General features: G+C 40.2%; 1 protein-coding gene across 1 annotated transcript in view; it reads right to left on the minus strand.

The window, feature by feature from the left end:
• elfn1a (extracellular leucine-rich repeat and fibronectin type III domain containing 1a) overlaps window positions 1-25359 on the minus strand; it is an 83469-nt gene extending 58110 nt beyond the window's left edge. Inside the window, exon 1 of the mRNA XM_034219479.1 lies at window positions 24802-25359. The gene's annotated coding sequence lies outside the window, so the exon portion shown is untranslated. The remainder of the gene's footprint in view (window positions 1-24801) is intronic.
• Between the last annotated feature and the right edge of the window lie 1691 nt (window positions 25360-27050).

A 27050-nucleotide genomic window follows, 5' to 3' on the forward strand; every position in this document is an offset into this window, starting at 1 on the left:
GATCTGGACTAATACCTGAAAAACATCTAATAAGACTCTTATCCAATGAAAACTCCAGTCATTGGATACATATTTGATTCCAATAGGCAACAGGAGATATTTATAATCTGCTCAGCTCAAAGAACTTTGAGCCAGAACGCTAATGCTGTGCTAGCAAGAATTAAAATCAATAATGTTGAGTACAGTCAAAAGTAATATCATTTAACACTACAGTATGTTTAACAACATGATCAATATATGAAAACCCTGCTGATCAGAATCCAGAATTCAACAAGGTATAATAAACTTAAGAGGCACTGGTAGGTGGATTGTGTTACTAGAGAGGGGTATCCAAAAGAGCATCACAAGCTTCATTCTCCAAAATGTTTTGGAATATTTAAGGAAGTTATGGAAGTTAAAATACATATTAGTTAACATGAAAATATAATATCTAAATTATACATTTGTATACCTAATATTATTTTTTAAATAACATACTTAACCGTATTAAACAAATGCAAAACATAAAAACCCTTAAAGGGCCACGAAAACATTAGAAGGTGGATGATGGGAAGTCATTTTGTTCTTTTAATCTTTATTATTTACCGACCTTTATATTGTTTTATTTATTTTATAGGTCTTAATTATTTGTATTTCTGTTGTACCTATATGTTCACTTTGTTTTATGGGGTTTTATATTTTTATATTTTATATTGTTGCATCAACTCAGTTGTTTTGTGTCTTATCTGTCAGAGATAAACAATTTTTTATTTTGTTTTATTTTATTTTTATTATCATACATTTTACCTCCTTGCGTCTATTAAAGGTAGGGTAGGTAATTCACTTCAGAAACAATGTTTGTTATATTCCATGGAATGCTCTTAACATCCCGATAGCAATGATATATTAAATGCTTTGACGATAAATACATTAAAACATTTCATCTGGAAGCCGTAGCCCTGTAAAAAGCACAACCAATTATTTTCACCGGCCCAGCTAAAAATAACTGGATGGCCTACCTGCCTGTCAGCCTTCCATCTGTGCACAAACTTATCTCGTGCCCTCATTGGTCATGTGCACGTTCGTGTGTGTTGGAGGAGGGGCTCTGTAAGGAAGTCTGAAGGAAGGGGCAGATTTCTTTCGGCTGCGTACTTTCAAATTCTAGCGCACTCGAGCTGGTTTCTCCATTCTTACCTACCCTACCTTTAACCTGATAAAATGTTATATTATGCTGCATGTACCTTTTAAAGGGGAATTTGTTGTTGTTTGTTTTTAACTTGTGCTGGGTCATTTTGTAAAGCACTTTGAGCTGCATGTGTTGTATGAAAAGTGCTATATAAATAAAGCTTTATTATTATTATTATTTAAAACTTCTGTTTACAATTTACTCTTAAAGCCCATGACATTAGATAATATGATGTTAACTGATGATTATACCATGCTTAAACTCATGATATGCTGAGGTTGAGCCTTAATTCACAGTAAGTAAACTGCTCTGGTATTAGCTACCACTTAAGATGTGAGCACGGTTGTGTTTTCTGCTGCAGTAAGACTGTACTATAAAAACCCTCATGGACACTTGGCTCATACCCTGGCCCTCGGAGTGAGCCTGGACATATTAGATTAGGGATGGCACTAAGGAAATTATGTCAGCCTCCGGGTGGGATGTGCCCAAGGCGTGGTTGACTATCATCTGATAACAATAGCGGCTGCCGCCTCAAGTATTTTTCTCCACCAGTATCACTCAAACCTTCTGAAGTTCAAACACAGCGAGCACATTCATAGCAAATAGTGGATTATGGGGGATTAGAGGCATGCAAACATAAAATGAATCATATGTTTTGAGGTTTCTTCAAGACCTAGATGTATCCTCGCATACAGACATAAGCTCAGAGTGTGTGTGGAGCGTGACACAGATAAAAGGTGTGCTGGACTGAGTGGCTTTACGTTCATACCTTTGATGCTCAGTTCCGTGTGTGGCAGAAATCAATTTAGGAAAGATAATTGTTCATTTCCAAGGGGAGGGGAGGAGGCAATGAAAGATTAAGTCTACATCAATGTACACAAATGGCACTAATGGGTACAATGATCATCTCCAAATGAATCCAATTACGGGGCTGTTATTCCCACACCTCACAAGTCTAGACGTCTCCATATGGGTGCAGTCATTCAGACAGCGAAAGCTGATAAAGAAAATGTTGACCGCATCACACCTAGCTAATAATCTCGTATCTGTCCCAACAGTTTGACAGTTAAATGGAAACAGATGACAGCTGTCCAGGAAAGCTCAAGCAAGGAGGTTGTGGCTGCAGTGAAGTCGATGGGATTACTAGGGGGATTAGGAGCTGTAAATACAATAACAGAATGGCTTGACAGGGACACAATTACGCTGCCATGTTTGAGACAAGCTGATAAAGGCTCGCAATGTGGGCCTGAGTCACTGTCATATTATAACCTGGGCCCCTGCAGCCCCAACTCAAAATGTGATTTACCCAACATCAAATAACAGTACTCCCTAAAGATCAGGGGGCAAGAAATGTACACAGTTTGTGAAAATAGATGTACTTACCCACTACGACTGGGCTGTCTTGACCTGATTGTAGTGTTAGTTCTCATGGCACTGTTTGATTATTTACCAAGATAAACCCTTTTGACCCACTGTAAACCGAGAAATGTTTCATTTAATTGTTTATTTGGCAGGGACAATGCAATGAACACTTAAAACATTCAAATGTGTCAAGCGTAACAGTGCCAGATTTGGCTTTGAGCTAATTTCCATCCGCATTCCCTCACATAAAACATTTAGGAAAATTACATTTTCCAAACATAGCAAAAACAAAATACATGATATGCAACAACTGCAAAAGAGCAAGAGCAGCATACACAAGTATTTATGACATGGTAATACAATATAGCAGTAACGACATATAAAGTGCCTGAACCATTTCAAGTTTATCACCTTTAAATGTACATGCATGTAAATGGCAAAAAAGTTTGAAAAGAGATACAATTCAGGCAACCAATGATGACTTTTATTTAACATTTTCAATTTTTCTTCTTGTTTTGTCTATAAAATGTCATTTAAAACGGATTGAAATAATTATTTAAATGAGTTGGTGATTAGTTTAATAGTTGACAACTAATAAATTAATCTTAACAGCTCTAGATAAAGGTAGATTTCAAATGTATGCAGTGATACCATATTGTTGTTGTGTAAATAACCAAGTTGTAAAGGGGAAAAACACTGCAGTAGTACTGGCTCAACATTTTGACCCAGTATTTGAAGCGTCTGTTCATTTAAAGAGGGTATCCTATGCTCATTTTCAGGTTCATATTTGTATTTTGTGCCTCTATTGTTTACATGCGTTAGTGTTCAAAAAGCTCTTTATTTTTCTCATAATGCCTGCTGCAGCACTTATTTTCACCCTCTGTCTGAAACCACAGCCCAGTCTGCTCTGATTGGTTAGCTGGCCGGCTCTGATGTGATTGGTCAACCACTTAGAGATGTCCCACCCCTTAGCCGATCACATACAATGTGCTGGAGAGCTAGCCAATAGAGCAGGGGTGGGGAACCTCCGGCCCTCGGGCCGTATACGGCCCGCGAGACCATTTGGTGTGGCCCTCGAGGTAATTTATAAACACACGCAAAAAAGAAAAAAATTAAAGAAATCTAGACCGCAAAATAATTAAACAAGTGAGTGCCTGTTTTTCCTGGCCAAGGTCAGGTTCCTTGAACACAACACAAGCCTAACATGTCATCAAGTGGTATATGTCTCGTCTGACAAGAGGCGCATTCACACCGCAGTACTTTTCCCACAATGGTTCATGAGAACTTAGTTCATGAGAACTCTTTAGTTCTCATGAACTAAGTACAGATCGCGTTCACACCGGAATAAGTCCCTGGGGGTGGATTAGGCAAATGAAGCCACTGACGTCACTTCTTCTTCTTCTGCTTTGGGTTTACTGGCAGGCCGCAAACCACTTCACGGTGTATACTGCCGCCCAAAGTCCCCGGAGTTGGGGACTGGCTTCAGTAGAAGCTGCTGGGACTCCCAGCAGCTTCTACTGAAGCCTTCCGAGTAAATCGCCAGAACGCCGACACCTCCTCATCTCCACCGCTCCCATGTTTTATTTTGTGTTGCCATAAATTAGTCTCTCTGCGTTTCTGCGCTGGGCTAATGCTAATAATGCTAATGCGAGGATAATAAAATGGCGGCTTCACAAAACTTTTTGGGAGTTTTACGGGGCGTGGTTTGCAATCCGCCCAGCCAATCAGAAATATAGCTCTTTTCTCACAAGAGAGCCGCACGGGTAAAAAGGTTCTCATGAACTAATTTTAGTACCGGCTCTTTTTGGTGTGAACGCGACAAAAGAGTTCTCATGAACTAAGTTCTCATGAACCTTTGTGGGAAAAGTACTGCGGTGTGAATGCGCCTATGGTGTAGTTCTGACGGAGAGCACCAGAACGCCGCTCCGCTCCGGCACTTCCAAAAATTGCAGTACCCATAAGGAGCCGTACACATGCTGCAGTTTTTGCGTGGCTGTGTCTTAGTTGTAAGCCCAGTGGCGATCTGTCATACTGATCATACAGTCAATAACTTTGTTGTTATTAGCATCTGGTTAGCTAGCTATGCTAACGAATATAAGAAGCTTTTTCTACAACCAGTGAGGTAAAGGCACATCTTTATATGATCATTATAGTTATAAAACAAATAAGAGAATAAAGTAAACAGGTATAAAATACTATATGACAGTAAAAAAAGTTGTTATTAATAAACAAGAATACAGTTTGAAAGGAGAGTGATTTGTAAAATACCCATAAAGAAAAAGAAAATCTGCTTACAGTTCTGTTTCATATGGGTGTTGAGAGATGTATCCATAGATCTCCTAATGTTGCTCTCAAAGTGCACCAGATTGATGCTTTTAACTTCAACATTTAAAAAAACAAATCTTCCCGGGGGAGCATGCCCCCGGACCCCCCTAGAGGAGGTTAGGTCCCCCCCCACTTAAATCATGTTCACATGGATAGGAGTCTAAATACATTTGCACACATCTTGTGTCCATATCTTTCTGTTTTGGTGGTCATGCCACAACCGTGTACGTGCATGCATGCGTGAGTCATGGCAAGATATCTGGATTAAGAGGTTGCTTTTTCTTTGCACAGAATGAAAGAAATGAGTGGGCTGTGATTTTAGTATTTTTAAACAGAGGTCAATAATTTGTACGGCCCTCGGAGGATGTTGAAAACATTGAAATGGCCCTTGAGAGGAAAAAGGTTCCCCACCCCTGCAATAGAGGCTTCAGTGTTACATGATGTCACTATGTAACAGAAGTAGGGATGTAACGATATATTGAATATCGCGATATCGCGGTAAATAAATGTCTCAATACCGTTGTGAGACTGACAAAATCTACCGCGATTTTTTATTTATTTAATAATTTATTTTTTTTAAACCTTTATTTAACCAGATGGTCCCATTGAGATCATCAATCTCTTTTTCAAGAGAGACCTGTCCAACATGGCAGCAAGTAGGTTACAACATGAACATAAAACAACAGAACACAAAAGGACATCGTATTTACAGGGCTACATTTACATACCTAGAGACATTGACAAGTAGGCCTACCAACAGTATATTTATATCTCGCCCTGTCAATAAGCCTCACCTTCTTGGCAAAAACTGTATTGTTTTTGAAGTGGTGGAGAGACAATGCACAGTTTTACCCACTGCTGTCACCCATGGCCAAAGCATATCTCTCTCTCCCAGCAACATCAGTACCAAGCAAGAGAGTTTTTTCCACAGCAGGGGATATTGCAAACGCCCAAACATCCCAGCTTCTACCTGGAATGTGGACATGCTCATATTCCTAAAAGATAACCTTGATGATGCTGAGTGAGTGAGTTAGAGTTGAGTTACTTGAAAAACTAAAGTGAAACTTGATTTATTCTATTGCAGGGTCTTATGATATTGTTGATACTTTAAAATACTACTATCCTACTAAAATGCTGTACAAATCAGATGTATTATTTAATAAATAAACAAATTAAAAAAATTCACATTTTTTTCCCTTTATTTTTCAATATCGCGATAAATATCATACCGTGAGTTCTTGGTATCGTTACATCCCTAAACAGAAGTAAACAAAGTACTCCAAAGAAGGCATTTCAGGCAGGTGTGTGTGGGAGAGAAACTCCCTCTGGAGGGAACTTTGGGATTTTAGCTTGTACAGACCATTTACATGCACAAAAACCTTTGTTACATACCACAGGAAATGGAACACAACATAAGACTTAAAAGGGCCCCTTCAAGCATGGTACCTTTAATCTTTGAAGTTACAGTACATCCATTTACAAATCAGCTCATTTCCCCGGATGAAATGGCATTAAAGTTTAGGAGAACATCACAAGTCATCTTATATCTTCTGGCATTAAAAACCCATATCAGCATTTGTAAAATTGAAAATCCTCGCAAGAAACCAAAATATACATTTCGCCCAGTATCTACTTAACTCAACATATTGGAAAGTGTGCACACCATTTTGAGTGTAATCAGCCCTCAGCTGAAATGATATTAGATTCCAGACTCCTATCCATGAGACTCTCATCATCTCAACATTAGGCTGGAAGCTGTGCAAATTATAGAAAGCATTCGTTTAGGGCTGGCCTCTCCCCTCCTGATGAAAGCTTTTGCGGTGGTTTAGGGAACACCACATATCATTTTCTCTGGGCACTAGAAAGTCCAATCAGAATCTATGAAGATGAAAAACTTCCTCTCAAATCCATAGGACCAATACTTAACTGCAGTGTCATATTGATGCACGGCCTGGAGCTCTCCATTGATAATGAATAGGAAACGCACTTCAGGAATCATGAATAGTTTATCTGAACCACAGCTCAAGGAGGAAGATTAAAATAAATCCCCAAAGTTCTCTATACCAACACGATCGCTTTTACTGTGTGTCAGGTCAGGAAAATATAATGTTTTGGTTGGCATTAATAAATGAAAATATTAGCAGGTCATACTCGTCCTAAAGCAGGATAATTTTTAAAGCTGCACTCTGATTTTTGGCAGTCTCCAGCTGAGATATCTGTTTGTTGGAGACTCATTTCAAAGCCTGCAGCCTAGAGAATTAAATGTGTTTTGCTGTGGTGCTGATACAGAGGTTCAGGGAATGATTACCTCCACTCAGGAGGTAACGTTTTGTCTTGGTTTGTCACTTTGTCTGTCAGCAAGAAAACGAAAAAACACTAGCCCGATGTAATGACATTTAGAGGAGGGATTAAGCATTGGCCAAGAAGGAACACATTACATTTCTGAAAGGGTCAACATCATGGGGCAAAAACATAAATACAAAATTATTAACTTTGTGAGACATATGGCATTTCTTTAGTTTAGGCATCAACTTGTTGTAATTGATCACTGTCTGTTCTTGCTTTTGACGGATTAACAGCCAGTTTTAAAGCAGATTAGATAAGTATCAGACAATAAAAAGTGCAGTACCATTTAAGATTTTAACAGATGTTCTATTTTAGTTTCTATTTCAGTTATATGCGCCATAACTATTTGGAAATGGCCTATTTAAATTCAAAGATTTCCTTTACGAGGTAAATAAGCAGAATGTTGTATTTCTGCTTGGTTAACAGATACAATGGGACATTGTCATTGGAGTGTACTGTCAACAAGGTGTGGCAAAGAGATGAGGTTGAATAAGAGCAGACCAATAGTTTAGCAAGGGTGTGTTAGAAAAGAGAGAAATAAAACAAGTACTAAAAACAAAGGTGAGAGGAGAGACAGGAACGGACAGTGAGTGCTGCCAACTGTGTGTGCAGCTGGAGGATAATGTGGCCACAGTGGCGGAACACACACCTCACATCACACTCAACAGGTGGGTCAACAAGGGGCATCTCAAACAGGCAGGCAGGAGCTTATCTTAATTCTGAGGCAGAGAAAATCCAAGATCCTATCCAGACTGACTGGCTGTAATCAATGCTGACAGGTAATTCAGAGCAGTGCATGGGAGAGCTTACAGCGCGCAGCAGCAGGGGCAGGGTGTGTGTTGTGTGTGGTGTGTGTGTGTGTGTGTGTGGTGTGTGTGTGTGTGTGTGTGTGTGTGTGTGTGTGTGTGTGTGTGTGTGTGTGTGTGTGTGTGTGTGTGTGTGTGTGTGTGTGTGTGTGTGGCCTTCGTTCGCTATTCCACTCCATCCAATCAAAGTGCTTGGCAGTTCTAATACATGTCTGAATAAACACATATTTTATAAGAGATACAAAACAATTCAGCAGGCACTGATGATGGACGAGACAAGAGAGTACATTTGCAGGAACTTGTTTGTCCATTTTTCAGTGTTATTCTCAGAAATGCCATAACTTGACATGTTTTTGAACAGTAAGTATAATATCAAACATAATGATATTGTATGTAACACCTTATCAAAACGTGTGTGTTTCGTTGTCTGCGTGTAAAGATTTGACTGAGTTATGATTCCGAATTGCGACACAAACTGTGGAAGGAATTCTGCTGTCAAAATGATTCCGTCCAAAGACGTGAAATAAAAATGTTGTTACATCTCGTAGAACAATACTTTGTCATGTATAACAGTGCAACATAGTCAATTGCATTGTCCTTTAGATTGGATTATTTGATGTGCGATGTTGTTATGTATTGAGTTATATATTCTATAATATAGATTTCAGTCATACCACCTCGCCTCAAGCAGTAGTACAAAACAAGAAACAATGTCACAGCATCTATTGACCAGCCTCAGACAGAGTGCCTCCAGTGCTGTTCCTCTCACCGCTGCCTCTGTTTCCTCTCCAAGTCTCTCATATACAACCACCCCAGTCAATAAAAACAATATAAGAAGGTGAGTGGTCCTCCCACTTGCCCATTTAAAACCAATACTGTTGTTTTGGAATAAAGTGACACACTGCATGGATGTTCAACAGAGGCTACGCCCAGAGGACTAACAATGGAGGAGAGTGTATGTAGACAACCATGGGAAGTACAATGGCCAATGGCTTTGTATCCAGCGGTTTGTTAACTTGGGGGTACCTACTTGTCAAGCCCTTTTAAGAAATGTAATGTACAAATGCATGTGTCACCCAGAAGACTCTGACAATCATGTTATCTCGATTTTAATTAACCCTGTGAAGAGTTCTACTCGGTACTCTTCCATGATTTAGAGACATTGGCGCAATAGCCTCTACAGACAGTGAGCATGTGTGGCTCGCTGTGATTGGACTGATTTTGTGTTTTGTATCTGTTTGTTTTTATTTGTTTTGTGTTTACCTTTGTAATGTTATTTATTGATGTGTATCTTGTCATTTTGTATGTGATATGGACCTTGAGTCTGAAATAAAGATTGAATTAAATATATCCAGAGCACACTAAAAAGAGAAGAGAAGCGCGGTTCAGATGGTCCCCTCAAAGCTGCCGCTGGCATCCCTCCAGCTTTGTAAGATGAGTTGTTGTGTAATTCTACTAGACCCTGTTTTGTCAGCACTATTGTGAAAGCCAACACGACTGGAAGTTCACAAAAATCCACACACCGAATGGCAAGAATTATTTAAAAAAGTGACTCCTTTGCAAACCCAAGCATTGATGTGCGTTGAAACACGGCATCATCTGTCATTGTGAGCCATGCATTCATTTTTTTCTATGGATGTACGGCATGTTATGCAAGACTCATTAACAAGTAAGTCATTGGAGTTTTGATTGGTCCCATCCATCACAGGCTCTTTATCCTACTTTAAGTGGGTTATCTCATTTACAGATAGCAGTTGTGAAATGTAAAGCTCCAACTTAACGCATAGTAATTCCTGGAAAGTGATTACCTCCTGCAAGTGCAACTGAAACAAAGATTAACATATACACAGCTGTAATCATGTCAAATGATTACATGGTAAGTCAATTAATTAAATCGCAAGAAATGTTTTAACTCCCAATACTGCGCCCGAGAGGGACAAACGTTTTCAAGTTTATCGCCAGGTACGTTTACACAAACAAGGAATTTGCTTTGGTATCTGGTGGTGCGAACATACTGGAGAAATCTAAGAAAAATAAGTTGTAATAGTAGGTACAACATTAAATATATAAGGATAATACTTTAACACTTTAGCATTAAAAAAGGATACAAGATACTAAAGACACTTATAATGTAACTACACAAAGAATCTTAAAAGCTAAAAAAACAAAAGCACTTAGCATAATTAATGAAAATATGACAATATATGGCAGACTTCAGCACATTTTATTTTTAAGTGGAGATGAAGATGAATGGTTTGATAGTAAATATGTTGAGCAAATAATCAAAATATGAAAAGCTGAATATATTAATCTTGTTACCATTTAATTTAAAGAGATGTTTAAAAGATGATTTAACATGGATTGGCCTCTCCTATACTATAGTGTTACTCTACGGCTGAAAAAGGCTCATTAATCCCACTAAGGCCATTTGCACTCAGTTTTATCTATAATAGAGATGTTCTCTTTAGACACTCACTGGCTGAAGACTGTTGGAAACACTGGAGGGTTAAGGGTCACTTGATAATCAAGCAGTTAATTCTCACAGAAAACTTTTAATCGATGAAACAGAGTTGCAACCGAAGTTGAAATGTCTTTCCTCTTATGGGAGGTCCTTTCAAACTTTTGATCCCCGCCGGACACCAAACTGGCTGCGGTCCGAGCTGCAGGACCACAGCCAAGTGAACCCATCTCCAATCCATCATTCAGACGCCAACACTTTAAAAGCTTTGATGTAGACGGCGGCCACCAGTGACTGCCATCATTTTAGTCTATGTTTCATTTTTAACGACCGATCCATCCCGTGTTCTTTGTATGATAGAAGCGCTGCAGTGTCATCGCTTTGAACATTGTCCACATAAAAGATGTATGCCTCGCGACACATTCCCTTTCTCATTTCCATCAAGAAGATTTCACACTTGCAATTAATGTGGAAAGATAAGTATGCTTTGAACTATATTTGTTCTTCAGTCCCATACTGCGAGGGAGTCCACTGTCATGCTGTTACTTGTGCAATGTTGGAAATATGTTGTAGTATTAAATTGTATACATTAATTATCAATATCCCCAGCGTGAACGTATAGTGCTTGAAGTCGTATGCCGTTGCGTAGGGCTGTGCGATTATGGCAAAAATCATTATCACGATTATTTTGGTCAATAATTGATATCACGATTATTAAAAACGATTATCCATTTACTTTGAAAACATCCATTTATTGAAAAAAAAAAGTGAACCGTATGTTTTTAAGAGTTGATTACCCTGAACTTTAAGTATAATTCAACTGAAAAAACAATAAAAAAAATAAAATAATATTTACCTTTTTTCTTTTTAAATAAAAATAATAATCGTTTTATTTCGATTACTTTGTTTTCGTAATCGTTGCAAGCCAAAATCGTAATCGCGATTAAAATACGATTAATTGCACAGCCCTACCATTGCGTCTCAGTCCAGTAATTCACACTGTATATCTTTGTAATAAGATCAGATCAGCCAAATGGGAATACTGAAAATCCTTAAGCAGCAGGGATAATGAAAAGTGAAAGACCTAACATTTGTAATTATAAGTACAGAGCCACTGGCACGTAGCACTAGGTGCAAGCATTTAACTATGCACATCAGATTAGACAGAAAAGGATACAGTTAGTCAAGCTTGAACCTCTAATAACAGGGTGCAGAGCCCAGCATTCACTACAGGGAGAATGTTCTCATGGACAAATGCCCTTCTTTTGATGTGGATTTATACCATGCTCAAAATGGATTTTACAATTTAATCAGGCTCATATCTTAGAAGACTTATCTCGGAGAGTTCATTAAAATGTTCAACCTATTTTATGATCAAATAAACCCTATGTTGGTATTAAATGGCTGAATGTATGTTGTCTCCCACATTTCCAGGAATACTGTATTCCTATTATGGAAACGACACTATTACTTAAATGCTGTATTGATTCATGGGAAAACCTTGCAACACCCACAATAATGAGGCTACTGTATAGTTGCTTAACTTCATATAAAGTAATATTACCATAAAAGTAGTCATAATGGTTTTGTTTGATGTGGTGGACCGAACATGCTTTTGATAATCTGTAAATAAGGGAAACCAAGTTCATCATCATGTTATGACTGACATAACAGATGTACCTCTTTGAACAGTTCCCTGGAGGGGGACCGGGGGTAGAGCGCAGAGGAATTGACAGAGGGTCCGTGCCTGAGGCAGACAGGACTGAAGTCTGGTGGGCACACCCGCAGGGCTAATAGATATTCAGGCCCTCAGGGGAGGCCCTGTCCTCGAATGAAACATACACTTTAGTAATATTCACCGCTCTGGCTTCTTTCAGCACTCAACTGAGCATTGTGAGGATATTGGACGGCATGAGCTTCTATTTTAATGGGAGTTATATTTCCATTCTTTCCATTCAGTGTAGGAGATAACTCTGTAAAACCATTAGCTGAAGCTCTGTTGGCGTTTTCTCTTGACTCCCCTTAAAACACATTTCCCCTGGAGGTGAGCTGATCTATATAAGGTGCCTTCTCTTCTTGCTGCATCAAATCACTGACAGAAAAGAATAAGAAACCAGCGTGCTCTTTCTTGATTGTGTACACTGCTAAGTATATCTTCTGGTTTTGGCAAGCAAGGACACTGTATTTTGTTAGGTGTATTTCACTGATGAAAATCTTTTACAGCTGCCACAAGTGAGCAGAGATCTGGATACATTATATCAAGAGGTTGCTCCACCCTTCATTTTATGCTTATTTCCAACCCTGACAGCTTGAAGCTTTCTGAATTGACCATGTGAACGTTTTCGTGTTTGAGCTCCGGATGTAGTAGTTGGTTGAGAGCACAAAACTCAAAATGCACAGTAGGACATTTATATAAAAGCGCAAAAAAAAACGTTTTCCGACATCATGCAGCTGATCCAGCGCGGCGCCACAGGCTAATCACTTGAATCGCTCACTTACGGGCTAAAACGTGAATTGCTTTTCCAAACGTATACTTGCATAAGCAATCAGTCAACCTCTTGATTCAGCAGCAATCAAACTCTCAACAAGCTATAAACACATAGGCCAGGACCTGTAGTGATTGCCTGTGTTCCAATACATGTAGTATGGGATGGGGCCTGTACATGGCTACAGTACTGGGGAAACACACTGTCATTTACTTTATTAGCTGAGAACTCTGATGTGCACTAGAAAAAATGCACATGGAACTGGGAAATCACACAAACACATGCACGCACGCACGCACGCACACACACACACACACACACACACACACAGTTCATACACACACCTTAGTAAAAGCAGCAGAAATTGCTTTGCCGCGTGCACAGCTGCCAAGGTATTTCTATCATCATGGGCATGAATTCATATTGAAATTGCTCCGTTTGGGTGTGCCTCTATTATTATATAGTTGTGAAAAATTACAGAAGATAATTATGTTGTTCCAAGTTACTGCTTACATTTTGTATCAGTGTTTAACATGCTAGAACTGTGTTTTGTCGGGTGGCTTTACAATAAGACTATAAGCTCTAACACTCAGGCTAATGTTGTCTCAGCCTCTGATCTTAGATGAGAGGAAGTCTTCTTTAAAGGAAAGCTTAATATCTTGCTGTTCTTGTTCTTTGTATCAAGTGATTACAGCTCTCATCTTGGTTTAGTGATGACATCTACACGTCCTGGCATCACTGGGAGTTAACCCTATGCTTTTCTCCAGTTTCTGTTCACTGTATGTAGCACCACTGACAAGCCACCCTAACTGTACATGTTATTCAACGCTGCATACTTTCACACAGATTCCAAGTGGTCCTACTAAAGAAGTGGGAAAGCATAATTGGCACATAGTCTTGACATATAATCTCCATATTTATTTGAAGAAATAACACCTCTCAGGCTTGACAATCTGGCAGCCCAGATCCTCCTCTCTCCGTGCTCTGGTTTCACAGTGGGTGACCACCAGGCTGAGCTGATTTGGCCTGAAAGGCAGTGCTGTTTAATGAGCAAGAGTGAAGAGACAACAGGTGGAGCGTCAGATTGATGCTCAGCAGCTGGGAATGGACAACTTTTTTCTGCCAGCTGTCAACCTGAATAATAATCATAAAAAAGTGGGTTCGCCAAAATGTTCACGTTAGAAGGCCATTTGCCCAGAGATGGCAAAAGTACTCACATCCTTTACTCAAGTAGAAGTACAGATACTCGTGTTTAAAAATACTCGTACTGACAACATTTCTTTACTCAAGTAAAAGTGAAGAAGTAGGGCTTCGAAATGTACCCATAACTGGGGTGGTTTTGGCGCAGTGTTTAGAGCGTTGGTCATCAGATCAAGGGGCGTTGGTGAACTCCAGTTCGAAACCCGCCTCGGCCGCCACTGTGTCAGGCCGTTGTGTCCTTGGGCAAGACACTTTACCCGCATTTGCTCCGCAGTAATGACTCTTACATGTCTAATATGTGTAATGTGTACTTGTAAAGCGCTTTGAGCACCTGTAAAAGCGCTCTAATAAAAAATGTAATGCATTATTATTATTATTATAACTACCAGCTGTTTTATAGAGAAACTGATAATTAATAATTAATATCTATATTAATAGAGAAATAATGTCATTGTTAGCTAATGAATGTTTCAATGCTGAACAACGGCAAAATGGCAACGTTTTCATTGGTCCCTCTTCTTTAGAGAAGACCAGGAAGTGATGGATACACGGATCGTGTTAAAATCAACAGACACACAATGACTCGCCACCAAACACAGATTCAAATTAAAGTAACGAGCCTGTTTTGAAAATGTAAGAAGTAGAAAGTACAGGTATGTGTGTTAAAAATGTAAGAAGTAAAAGTAAAAAGTTGTCAGAAAAATAAGTGGAGTAAAGTACTGATACCAGAAAAATGTACGTAAGTACAGTAACAAAGTATTTGTACTCGACTACTTCCCACCTCTGGTTTTCCCATCAGAGGTTAGAAAATATAAAACACATTATTCACAAATGTTATTTCTCTGGTGTGTTCAGAGACGTCAGCTTACAGCATGGCAGTTATCCAGGTAAATATTGATATGTTTCTGATTCGCTGCTGAAAGCGGCAAGCAAGCTGCCAAGAAAAGTCTTGCATCCGATCTGAATCATGATCTGTAGTACTCGGTAACGGCACTCTCAGAACTTGGCACATTCCAACACTCACTTCATTGCTTTGGGCACATCACATAGTGATTTCTTTTCCAGTTGATGTGGCTCTGTTCAGTTATTGCTTTGAAAGTCCAGCGTTGCTCACTTTGTTGCGCTGCAATCCATCTTCTCTGCAAAGGACACATTTTTTCTCCCCAAACAACTGCATTGTTTAATCGGCCGCACAACTAAACACACAAGTGGGATTCTTTAGTTCCAGGTCCCTTATGCATGCCATTGTGTAAATCACACACACTTAGGCCATTTCCAGACACTGTTTGGATGGCTCTGTTGAAATCAGGCTCTCTGAATAATTTGCATCATATTAAAGGCTGGGATAGTGTCAACGAACACTAAGTCAAGTATGCGGCGACGCTCTCCAATAGGAGTGTTATGGTACACTGTGGCCTGATAATGGTGTGAATACTGGCACATTTTTATAAGTAGATGCTAGTATGTTTGCTCCAAGTTTGGAAGCAGTTTCTATGGTAACGATGTCCCGTCTTCACTTCCACAGTGACAATCTGTAGGTTTAAAAATGAAATAACTCTATCGAAGTTTGTGAACAGCCACTGCATTGGCACTCTTGAATCATGACATACTTGCCAACACTTAAAAGCTATGCTCCCTCCTGACTAAAGGCTTTTCAGTTGAGATGTATGGATGCATTAGAGATATTCTGTCAGGTTTTCTGGCACACTGTAAGTTTATAGCCATAAAATATATTTTACTTAATTATTTCCTCAGAAAACTGATCTTTGCTACTACAAACAAAGTTGTCCGCAGGTTACAAAGTCAAGCCCTGGCTGTTGAAATAATTGATGAGTCAGACACCCTATTATTTACAACCTGCCCTTCACAGCTGGTCAGTCATGTGGATTGCATAAAGCTTTACTTAGTTTAGGCTCTGATGTTTTGCTTGATCCTTATCAATTTCTAAAATCATACAACTATTACAAGTCTAAAGAAATCAAATTGTTTTTCAGGCAAAGATAACGAATTGAAATACTAAAGCAGATGCCGGCATTATTGTGTGATAAAAGCCTTCTGTCACAACAGCTGCACCGTGAGTCAGGCGGCGGTGATTGTAGGAAGTGGAAATGATCACTGACAATCATGTGGCATTGTTCCTGATGACAATCCAATGAGCGTGCCACAGCGTATCTTTGACAGAATAAGCAAAAGTTGACTTCCTCTTTGCGCAGCTCCCTTTAGGGGTCACCACAGTGGGATAATTACCATCCATCTCTCCCAGTCTTTTCAAACAATAGGTGAACGTAAAATAATAACAAGTTCTCATCATGCCCAAATATGGGAGTTTGCACAATACATTCCAAAGTCATTTGAAATGGAAATACTCAAGTAAAGAACAAGTACCTTACTACTTTAACACACTTTATATAATCTTAAAATAACAATAACATTGAAAGTATTTAAATGATTGAATACTTATTAAGTAGATAACCTAACAAGTATCCAATAAGATGACTGATCATTTATGACAGCCATTTTTGTCTCTGCATTCCCTTTCAAAACATAATTTCGATAATGAAAGAGAAGAAAAGTTAACATTATACACCTTAAACCAAATAATCCACATATTTGTTAGGAGGATTTAAGAGGATATAAGGAGGGTTTAACCACAAATGGCAGTTACAAAGGTGACCTGAACTATGTTTGTGTCTTGACAGACCATCTCTAGATTAACAAGGAAGTTGCTCTTATATAATAACAACCATCAGAACAAAGGCAGTGATGTAAGCGAGGAGTCACAGGGACCGCCACATATCTTGGAGTAACACTGTCTCACGGTGACCAAGGTAACCTTGTTATTTGTGGGGGTCGCCCATCAGCCACCAAGCACTCATGAGCATTGCTGCCGTGTGTCCCCTGTATGGCTTCTATAGTGCTCGCTCAACGGGAAGCAATCTGCTTGCTCAAATCATCCATCAGACAGTTGTACGACAACGTGGTGGGAAGGACGACTAAGGGATGACCTTCACACAACGTGCAGATGAATCCTGGACTGATCATCTGATTGCTCCTTGTCTTCTTGGCTTTCACTCCAGATGATTGTACACTTAAATGTTTGTCTATTGGGTATGGGGCAATTGTGTGTACAGTGCAAACACACCCCAACAATCAATCCCTTGAGTTAACAGCAGAGCCATTAAACAGCAACAGTGTGACCCTGGGTCTTGAAGTATGTTTTTGATGGTGGAAGGTCAATTCTGTCATCACTTTGATTCCCTTTAACTGCAAAGTGTTGTTGATCACATTATGCTTTGACATTTTGACAACGAGTGACGAAAAAGTATTCAAAAACGTTGATAATTGGGTAAATGTTAAACATTTGACATGACATTTAAAGAGAACGGCCTTGAAAAAATAACAGGATTCACTTTTTTGAAACTGATCTGCAGATTATTTTCTACATAAACATGAAAATAACCATTGTTTTGCTACTTGTCCTTTATCATAGACTTCATTTATTATTCATAATGTACCGTTCATTGTTGCCAAGAACCGGGACTTTGAATTTGAGTCAATTTTACAGTATCCCATTTCTTTTTTAAATGTAGCTGTTGGTTGAACAATTTAGAGAGATTAGGACACAGGAATGGGCCCCCCCCCCCCTCCATCCTCCATCTCATCTTTGCTCTCATGTTGTGTGTGTATTTATTTATAATGGTAAACAGTGTGAGCTTCTTCCTTGGAGAGATGAGTTGCCTTAACTAACTGAATTACTAGCTGAGTCTCTTTGCATTAGGAGTTGAATGAATAACTCTGAGGGTGGTCAAAATCGATCAGAAAAAATATGACTTGAGTGCCTGCAAGGATACACCGTGAATAAACATTAATGAAAAACTGAACTGAAAACCATTTAACAGTATTTGAATATATGGTGTTTTTTTTGCAGCGGCAGAATAACGGCCCGTCTACACAGCGGCGGCGGCTGATGGCACAACAAGTCTTCATCAAAGTGTGCGGGAATAAACACTGGCGGTCAAAGCAAAAGGGCGCATTCACACCAGCACCTTGTAGTCCGGTTTAACCCTAACCTGGGGCGGTTCATTTCAATTGCAGGAAGCTTTCTTTTCCTGTTTTGGTGAAATGGTACCCTATTTGCACGTTTCCCAATACTGAAATGTAGTCATTTATGGACTATAAGACCACAATTGAGACAATAATTAGCTAGCTAGCACAACCTGTGGTCTCTCCACCTCACTCTGTATAGCTCAGTGATCTCCTGGTTTTGCGGAATTAGGAGATAGTTGTCGTTTGGTTCATTTTCTGTAACATCTTCTACAAACATGGCTGAAGAAGCAACCAAGCTAGCTAGCTAAATAGCGAGTAACTAGACAGTACAACTTAGCAACAATGCTTCATACGGATACTCACGTAACATCATAGAAAAGCACATAACACGCAATGAGGAGCCAACTCTTTGACCAATAATCAAATCACTTTTCCACCATTCACTTTTGTTAACAATTATTTGACGGAATGGAAGAGAGAAGAACACATTTAGTGCTTCATATTTGCACACGTGTTTGCAGAAGCGTTGAACAGGTTAATTTACTTCATTAGCGCATCACGTAGAACTTAACATGTTTTGATGACCATGGTATGTCTTTGGCACTTGTTGACCTCAGTCATATTCTTCCCGTTTGATGAAAAGCCTCTGCCTTCAGTGTGGCATGTCTGAGACACTTTATTCATCGAGCATCTGTCATTTTTAAAGACTGTTGGTTTAAATGTCATTGTTGGTAGGAAACTTTAAACGGCCTAATCACGGTGCATTACTGATCAGGGATCGAATCAGCTACATGTTCTCACACTATGTGTCTTTGCGCTGATGTCTTGTATAATTTATAATTAAAAACAAAAGATGTGCAGCTTGCAGCAAAACACAAGAGCCAAAGTCTGCTCCATAAAATGCCTTTAGTTTGATAGAGTGACAGCTCGCAGGTTACAAATAAACTTGATTATTTGGTGGACTTTCAGTGCCTTGGACTTTGCAGACACTCTTTGGGGTTTATAATTCCCCAAGGAGCCAATTAATGTGATCGGTGTCCTGTCTTTTCAGTTAAAGAGTGACTGAGTGTGTGTGTGTGTGCGTCCTCAATAGACGGAGGGTATTTGTGCGTGTTTTGCTCACATGTGCCCATTTCTGTCTCCTTAGAGATGGCATACGAGGACTTTTTAAAAGAAGTTGTTTATTAACGATGGATAATAAATTGAGTTTTACATTGTCTGATTTAGATGTTATTAAACACAAATCTATTTTTAACAGGATTTCCACTTATGATAATTAGCTACATCCGATGAATGAAAAGGTGTCATAATGGCACATTGTCAACTTCATTCACACCTAACAGCACGTTCACACAGCCGGTTAGATTCCCTTTGTGAAACCCCTTCTCCCTTTGGTTTGGTTGAATTCAAAAGGTGAGATCAGTGCCATTCAGTCTGAAGTGTGCAAGAAAAAGTGTGCATACATGTAAAAAAAGGCCCTAGACCTCTCAGGTCTGTATGGAGATATGACAGGACACTGTATTATGATACATCATCCCCTCATAAACCTGCAGTATAATACTGTATGTGATGGCTCTTTTATTTGTATAGCATCCCCATATGATTGATGAAGAGCAGTCGGGGTCTGGAGCATACAGTGTATGAAACAAGTTCTCACATCCAGGCTGTTATTCATTAATCATATTTGTGTGTGTGTGACTACCACAGAAGGTAAAGCCTTAAAGCACAGTCAGCTCCACATTTTGTTTTGGACATTTCAAGACATGATTTTGACCAAAGAACACTAATAATGCACACTATCCAGTGTGTGCAACCCATATACTGTAAGTACCTTCATAATCACTAAAGGTGGTGACACTCTGACACTGAAACTGGCCATAGCAATGAATTATTAAGACTGTTGAAACTAATGTGACTAATGAAAATAGTTTGTTGTCATAAAATGAAATGGAAAAGAAGATAAGAGTTATTGGTTTGTGCTGTGTACAATGCACAGAGGAAATATGTTGCATACTGCATACAGAGCTCCAGCAGCCCTGTATATTGTGAACGAGCCACTGTAAATACAGTGTTTCTACAAACGAGATATTGTAGAGTTAACTATTAGTGCTTTCACAAAATGTTTTCCCAATAATTATTTTTAATAAAAAGTCAACGGTAAAGTACAAGTGAATAAAGAACAGCTCACTTTACTGTAATGCAGCCTTTTAAACCAGGAAAACAAAACACTTGATGATATCACAGATCAATATAATGTTGATACACTGCCAAGCTACTTTGGTATGAGTTTAAATGTGCAGTTCCTCTGCCTGCCCCCAGATCTGGCTCTATGATGAAAAAGTGACCAACACACAATAAGCCAGCATTTAGTAAAAGCCATCATGGACACACCAAAAGACCGTGCTTCTGAGATGAGCTTTGACAGAACTGTTATGTATCGCCAGCTTTAATGGGCTCTCATGTCCCGGAGATTCATCAGGCAGAGCAGGTGCCTGCAGAAACACAGCCTTGGCGTTTTGCATCCCGGCATCTAATGACTTTGCTGAGAGCATGGCAAGGCAGAGACAGAGCAATGTTCAATACGCCTCACTCTGCCATTTTGTGATGCTTAGTTACTAAAGGGTTGCATCTATCACAAGGCAGCCAGCAGGTGGCTGGGGAAAGTACACAGAAACGTTTCTGGCACTTTTGGGTGGATTAACTTTTGTGCACTCCTAAATTAATTATAATAATAATAATAATATCAAGGGACCCAAGGTTGCTGTACATGGTGGACAAACAAAACAAACAGACAATGAAAGGGCAAACAAAACATAGAGGAAGCCGGGGGACCAAGAAAGGGCTAGGCCCGAAGGCCAGGGTAAACAGGTGTGTTTTTAATGATGATTTGAAGATGTCCAGGGAGGCAGCATTACGGATCTCGGCAGGAAGTGCATTCCAGAGGGTGGGGGCCGCAACACTGAACGCCCTGTCACCAACAGTTCGGAGGCGAGAGCGGGGGTTGGAGAGCAGGCCCGTGTCTGAGGACCGCAGACTCCGAGAAGGGGTGTAGGGATGGAGGAGGTCCGATAAGTACTGGGGGGGGCGAGGGTATGGAGGGACTTGTAGGTGAGGAGGAATCCGGGACTTGACCAGCAGCCAGTGTAGGTGGATGAGGGTGGGGGGTGCAATTATGACTGATTCACACCCTCGAGTGATTCCCTACATCTCCTGGTCGATCCCCACAATCTGTCAATGGCAAAGCAGCCCATTCCAGCTTTACCGCGTGCAGCATTTCTCTCATGTACATATATTCTTCCTAGCTCTGCTGAACATTTGTCAACGGACACGTACAAATCACCATACGTGGCAGTCATCTCATCTTCTCCTGAGCTGTAATCAGCACAGAAGATGCTAGAAGGTGAAAGAAAGGAAAGCACTCAGCCATAATGGTTACACCTGCCATATGATTTCCCTTTTTTTGGGAACGCATCTGGAACCCGAAGGGCCACCGCTGCCACTTTCAATAAACCCCCCTAAGTAAATGTGTTGCGTCCTGATGCCACAGCTCTGTGAACACAATGTGCAGTTAATGAGCTGCTAAATCAAGGTGCAGTTTTCTAATGTTTTTTTTACATGCTTTCTATGAAATAATATCATCCAAACCAAGGTCTCTCTTTGTTTTGCACGGTCTGAATAAAATGTGCAGGGCAGCAGGTTTAGACCTGCGTTTGCCTTATCTGCTAGTTCCAGCCCTTAGCCTGAATGTTGAGTTACTGTCAATAACATCACCTTTTCATGTCTGTTGTCCTGAGGCGCAACTCTGACATTGATGTCCATGTCCTTCACCACAAAGAACTCTTCACAAGTCTTCACGGACATGGCAAAAAACATTTTCTAAAATGCTGAAAATGAAAGATTCAAGTCAGTACATTTGGACAAATATAATGCTTTCAATGCCATTATGTTCCCAATATTCGGTCATATGTGGCAGACTTCACAAAAGAAAGCTAAAAGGTTAGCATGGTGTACATTAGAAGTTCTAAAATAATACAAAATGTATATCTATAATGTAAAATGTCCTGTAACTACTGTATATGAGCTTTTCTATATAGTTAAAACAAAAACCATAAAGTATTTGCAGCATCCAATCCTGACTTTGTACCTCTTACAGAGAGAACATTACAATTTGTTCCTTTCCTTTGTGTCTTATTCCATGACCTTACCCTTTTCACTACTGAGGAAAACAAGCCTTTAAAAAACAGCTGAGTGGCACATGGGACTCGTGAGACTAAGGTGGTGCAACAGCTCACGTAAAATGGCACACACTACTCGAAACAAAAGGTAGTTGTTGGAATTTGAACGGTTGTGGAGGGCTGTGGAGCTTTATCTGAAACATGAGTTACTGTCTGTCGTACCATGTTTCACAGCTCTGACTGTACGTTTGTTAACAATACAACAAAAACATGCGACTGATGCAACATGCAGTTTGACAGGCCCCAATCACTTTCCTACAATAGGACAGATCAGTGTGAGAACAGACACAATGGGAGGTACCTCCAAGAATCAGTCATACAGGAAAGATAAAATGATGATTACACGGTAGGACATTTTTTGAACCTTTCATTTTTAAGAAGCAGGAAATATATGTACATAATATAAAGATTATGTACATGGTCAATTCCCCAACTGGACTCAAACTGGAGATGCCATTGTGACATGCAGGATGTGTTTAGATCCACATTTGTATTCTCCATCGTGTGCCGACATGCCTCTAAAACATTTCTCAATTCAGTAAAAATTGGTTTTATCAGCCAAACTCCGTCTCAAGATTACTTAATGCTTCAATTCAAGACCACATATAGAGCCGTGGTGAACTCTAATGAGCGCTGCCTTTTCCGTTTAGAAAGGTTGGTCACATTTCCAAAAGCGCTGCCCCCCCTGAGGATATCTGTCTCTCTCACCCAGCAATGTATCGAATAGGGCAGCCTCGTCTTCTCCACTCCTCGCCGTCATGAGAAGCTGTAATTCTCTCTCAGTATCCCCGGCACGATCTCTCCCTCACTCTCTCTCCTCCACAAAGAGCCAAGCTAAGGCAACTTGCATACAAAATAGCTGACTCAATCATCCAGCTGCATAATCAAGATAAGGGAGACGGGGACAGGGAAAGGGGGATACGGAGGCTAATGCGAGAGGCAGCTTTAGCAACAGCAGCAAAACTAAGATGTTTTGAAACAGTCATAACTCTACACAATAAAAGTTGAAGGAAGTGGTGATTCACATAGAGGCTAAGCCAAGGCTGATCTTCTGTATGAAATGACTGGAACAACGGGCAACCACAGACGACAATGCCCAGAGTTCAGCAGCATAAAACTGATCGTCTAAGCTCTATTTCATAAATGCTTTCCTGGCTTTAAATGTCACTACGACGGTAACATATTATTCAGCCAGAACAGAGATCATACAGCACTCCTATGTCCATAGTGCAGCTGAGTGGAAAGACAGTGAATTGTTCCTATAGGCATGTCATTTATTTGGCAAGTGTAGGTTATGAAACTTGGCATTGTTTCAGACTACAGATCCCCCCCCCCCCCCCATACCACTAGCACCTCCCCATTTTAGAGATGATTCAGGCAGACTTCTTTTAGCTGGCAAAAAATCTTTGGAAATTCTGAACTGAATATAAAAAGGGAGAAGAATCCATACGAAGCCTATCACATAAGCAATTCAAATAAATCAACATGTACAGTATGGCTATAGTATGCATTTCCAAGACAGATGGCACAGGCGCAGCGAAATCCTCAGCTAATCTGAGTGAGACTGCTCAGGACTACTGTACAGCAAAGACTGTGTAAAGACAACACAATAGGGTCAAGGCCATACACTGCCCTGAACGTTGACTATGTTTGAATTCATACTGTTGCCTTGGTTTATTTTATGAACTCTTCAAAACTGAATAGGCTCCATTCTGTGGCAGAGAAGTGTTTTTCCTTTTTGTTATTTAATTAATAATAGTAAAAAGTGAACGCTAACCTTCACAACAACACGAGTTCTTCCTCAGGAGTGAATAGATATCCGTTTATTTGTGCGAATCTCTGGAATAAAGTTGAGTAAAGCGACAGGGAGCTGTCCGTGGTGCTGAAGCGACCTCTCACGCGGGCGGTGTTAGTAGAGGTTTACAGTTGCAAATTACCTACTACTTTCCCTGGAGCCGTATCAGGTTGAAGCTAACGTTCGTGTCTTAATATTCACGAGCATGTAGTTACATGAGAATAACAAAACTTAATAACACATAATCATTTGCATTAAAAAGCAGAAGAAAGTGCCCCCCATGTCCCGCAAATATCTCGCAGTGACAAATGCAAATTGCACATACTTCTTCGTGATAGAGCAAGTTTAGATATGCATTCTGTACTGTGCGCATGTTATCATTAATAGAAAAGTTATGTTTCTTTTCTCGACACATCCGCTCAAATACTATTCAATTTAAAACACCAATGTTCTTAACCGTATTTCATTTCAACCTCCAAATATTTACCGCGTGTGCAAATGCCATAAAGTACAGGATGTTGTCCTTAAAGTCTGCGATATTGAAGTGTAAAATGTAGCAACACTGAGACAGCTTACCTGTTTGACGAACGCGGAACGAGAGCTTCTTCCCGATACCAAGCTGCAACTGTATGTCACCTCGAACACAAGAGATTTTCAAAGAGACAGGAGATATTTCTGTTAGATAATTCAAAAAATAAAATAAAGAATCCCAGTTCTCTGTTTAGGGGGGTTGAAGACGCACAGAACAGCAGCTGACTGCGTCAAGGGAGAGTCTCAAAGATCCATTTAGCGGTGAGTGATTTAATTCTGGGCTGAGCTCCCTCTCACCGCTCGCCGCTCGCCTTTATTTATGCTGAACAGACACGGAGTCCTGCCTGGCTTTTTCTATTACACCGAGAGCTGACACCGGCGTTTAAGCGACAATCAAAGGAGGCGGGTAGGTAGGCAGGTATCACTGTATCAGTTGGGGAAACAATGAGGAATAAGTGCTACAGGAATGCGTGTCCTCCAGTCTAGGCGAGGCAAAGTTTAAATCTCATAATAAGATTGTTTTTCACCGCGAGGCTATAAATGGTGGCGGGATCATCACGGATGCCGGGAGGGTTATGGAAACTCCTCCGGTTGTGAAGTGAAAACGCCTGATAGCTCGTGTATTATAAAGAAAAAACTGAAAGGGTTCAACTTAATGAATACAGACGGAGTGAAAAGTAACAGTTACGTCACGTGAGTTTAAGGATTCAACAGCCAATCTATGAGCAAAGTTTCCCTCATTTTTTTCCTGGGCTGCACCTCCGCACTGGAAACGGTTTTGAATTGCTCATTTTCGGGTTGGAGGCTTGTTTAATTTGGTATTGCATTAAAGGAGATAATTTTCTCCATGCCAATGTCCATTGGTCCTACCACCAGGGGGCCACTTAACCAAAAGAGGTGCTTAATATTTCAATGTAATAGTATTTGGTCTATGGGATCCCTGAGATTCCTGATAGCAAGAACGATTTACTTTGTCTGAAACATGGAGTCGTTCTATTATCCTCAATATCACTTATTTAATGTTGTGTTATTCTCGCATCCATCTAAATGAATAGGCTTGCATGCTGTGTGTTTGATAACAGTGCAAAGACACACCGATGTAAATGGAAACTATTAAGCAGTTTTCCCAGAAAAGTAAAAACTGCATCGTTGTGATGGCAGTGGTCTGTACATTTCAGGATTAATTGGAATAGGGCGGGGGGGGGCTATTGAAGTAGACCATACTTCACTAAAGAGGCCAAGCCTGGGTCCCGGTGATAGTAAATCAATACACATCAATGATATATTATTGAAAACAAGAACCTGCAGAATACAAATGAACCATCACCCATGCATTGTGATAAGGCATGGTGCCTGGACCGAAAAATGGTGTGAAATGAACATGTTTCGGTATTTGTATATTTAATCTACCTTTGGCTCACACATTAACAAGTCCAAATGATGAAATAAAGTAGAGCCTACATGAATAATGCCAGTGCAAAAAATATGACATTTCCCTGCTAACAAATAGCAGGAGTCCGTGCCTGAAGGGTTATAGCCACATTGTCTGTCCCTGTGTGAATGCAGTCCAAGATTTTATTTATGGAGAGTGCAACCTGATGTCCTCTGTAATGACGTAGTCTAGGGGATGACCCGAGCACGTCGGGGAGAGACAGCCAGGCTGCAGATGCTCTTCTCAGAGAGGGAGCAAGTGGCTGAGCGAGGACTTGGCAGAGACGCTGCACTGTCTTGTCTCATTGCAGCAGTCACGTTGGAGCTGTGAAATGTCGTGGCAGTGCAGCTGCAGCTCTGAGAATGAAAGGCACACTGTATCACGCTTCTTAATGTCCTCACGACCCCAGGGCAGGCTGATACATGACCCCATATAGACACTGTAGCCTTTTGGCCCTGTGCTGCCACTGCACACCACCCTGACCACATAAAACAAATAAAGGTTTCAAAATATCAAGCCGAAACCTGGCAGATAAGCGCATGTCTCAGCCAAAGGTCTTGTTTTTCTTTTGAGCAGGCAAGCTACATGTATTCCTACAAATGCCAATGTTTCTGCTTCAGTCCTAACATGCAACATATTTCTTAGGATAAATGCCAGGTGGCTCAGACTCAGACTGTTTTGTATTGCCCCTTTTTCAGACACAACATAAAGACTGTGCACCTTTCAGACTGCAGCAGATGGGGTGTTCTTGATGGGCTTTCATAATGAACCTTCTCAGCTGACTTTACCTTGGAGGCATGATCGCTTAAACATCATTCAGGTATGAGCTCTGATTTCTATTGGATAGGACTGTCTCTCTTAT

Source organism: Gymnodraco acuticeps, unplaced genomic scaffold (assembly GCF_902827175.1).
Source record: "Gymnodraco acuticeps unplaced genomic scaffold, fGymAcu1.1, whole genome shotgun sequence".
Classification (NCBI taxonomy): Eukaryota; Metazoa; Chordata; class Actinopteri; order Perciformes; family Bathydraconidae; genus Gymnodraco; species Gymnodraco acuticeps.